We start from the raw sequence: 1,991 nt of genomic DNA, 5'->3' as shown, positions 1-1,991 counted from the left end.
TACATTTTTTGTTATTGAAAAATAAAAAAGTTATATATATATATATATATATATATATATATATATATATATATATATATATATGTATATATATATAAAAAAGTGTTACGGTGGCTGGACTTAACCAGCTTGCGGACCCGCCATATTTTTAGTTACTATGGGGGGGTCCACATCTGCAAGTGGGTTAATGCTTTGCAAAAGAAACTAGGAAGGAAATTTTACATTATACACAGTTCACACAAGCGCGTAATAGAAAGGTGGACTGGAGTGGACACAATGGACATTTACTCGGCACAATCCCTATCCTGCCTTTTATTATTTATTGTGCACCAAAAAAGCATAGGTTTTTCTTACAATAAATTTGGTTAATAAATAAATGTGCAAACCTTGTGCTACATGAAAAAATGTGCCTAATCCAAAAATTCCATTTGCATTGTTTCATTCTACGGGTTCATTCTACATGTGTTTCATGTGTTGATGTCATTTTCAGATTACAATTGTAGTTTAATTGTGGAACCCGTTTCTCTTCTCTTTTTGTTTTGCAGTTCCATAGCGCGTAAACTCAGGCAGTCGGGGCGCAGAGGAAAGCAGGTATCTCTCCTCCCCCATGAGAAGGAGCTCTTAGCAGCTGTAGGGGAGGATGAGATAAAAAAACTGCTTGCTCATCAGGGTTGGTGTCAGCATTGCATTGTGTGTAGGAAATTTTTTTTGTCAACCATGCGACGCGACATAGTCATTTACCATGATGTGTTTGATTTTATTTAAAGATCGTCTCCAGGCCCAGCGCCGCCGGAGGCAGAGGGCAGAGGAGCAGGAGTCCTCCACGTCATCATGCAGTAAGTACTGTAGTAGTGACACTAATACAGTGGTTCCTTTTCCATTTGTCCAGCCTTCCATTGTTGATTCCAGCGTCATTGTTTCTCGCTCATGTAGTGACAGGTAGAGCCTCTGCGACGCTCCGTCAGGTAACGCAAGCGATTGCGTAACTTACGTAATTTGACAGAACGTGGCCGCTCTGAACTGAGGTACCTGATCAGTGGCAGTGCACCTAGCACTCGCCGGCGCTGCTGGAACCAGGACAGGTAAGTGCCTCGTATTTGTTTTTTTTTTAAATGATTTTTTCTAAATGGTGAATGCATGTCCCTGCCTTGTAGATAAACGTTAGTGACCTGCCCTGTATTACCATGCTAATGGATAATTAATTTTATCTATTTACACTACAGTATATTTATTTACGTTTATTAACGTTCATCATTTCTCCTTTATAAATAGGTGTCATCCAGTCAGAGGGGGAGACTGAGGAGGAGGCTGAGGCAGCAACGCCCACATGTAAGTTAGTATAATCTTGCTGGTATCTGCTGAGTGATCATACATGTTTCAATGTTCTTGTACTAATGTGTGAGATTGTTGTACACTGCAGATTGTAATGTTCTTTTCTATCATTACTCAACAGCTGCTGAGCAGGAGGTGGAGGAGACCTGCCCTGTAGAGGCTGCTGGGGATGCGGAGTAACAGCCAGATGCGGCAGATCCAGGGAGTAAGCATAACTTTTTTTGTATTTTACAGGCAAATATATTATTTTAAATATGAAATGCTGATGGCATACCTTGTCTAGAATAGCTTGTGATTTATTCTGCAAGGCTTCGGTTTAGCTGGAACTATTAATTATATTAGTTCCCCTCTGCAGATGATTCCAGTCTTCCTGTTAGCGTGACCTGTGCTTGTTAATATTTCCCCAATGTCCCTGATCATGCCACCTTCTTGCTGCAGTTTAGATTCCCAGTCTGAGCCAATCACTGTTAATCATTATGAATAACACAGCAGGCTAGGGGGGGTGTCAGAAAAGAATCTCCAGCTATTGGCTGGCAGTCCCTGGACATGTTCAATCTCTGGCATGCCCCTAATGCATGCATTAACACTTTTCTCATGATGTTATACCTGTTATACCTCCTAGCCTAGACCAGGAGTGAGTAACCTACCTAGCCAAGAAC

General features: G+C 41.1%; 1 long non-coding RNA gene across 1 annotated transcript; it reads left to right on the top strand.

The window, feature by feature from the left end:
* Positions 1-569: 569 nt before the first annotated feature.
* LOC141107302 (uncharacterized) lies at positions 570-1,501 on the top strand. Its single transcript, XR_012235859.1, has 4 exons — positions 570-670; positions 768-836; positions 1,273-1,329; positions 1,454-1,501. It is a non-coding gene; the product is annotated as an uncharacterized lncRNA (long non-coding RNA).
* Positions 1,502-1,991: the final 490 nt, after the last annotated feature.

The sequence above is a fragment of the Aquarana catesbeiana genome, linkage group LG09 (genome assembly GCF_042186555.1).
Source record: "Aquarana catesbeiana isolate 2022-GZ linkage group LG09, ASM4218655v1, whole genome shotgun sequence".
Lineage (NCBI taxonomy): Eukaryota > Metazoa > Chordata > Amphibia > Anura > Ranidae > Aquarana > Aquarana catesbeiana.
This window is presented reverse-complemented; position numbering and strand designations above follow the sequence as displayed.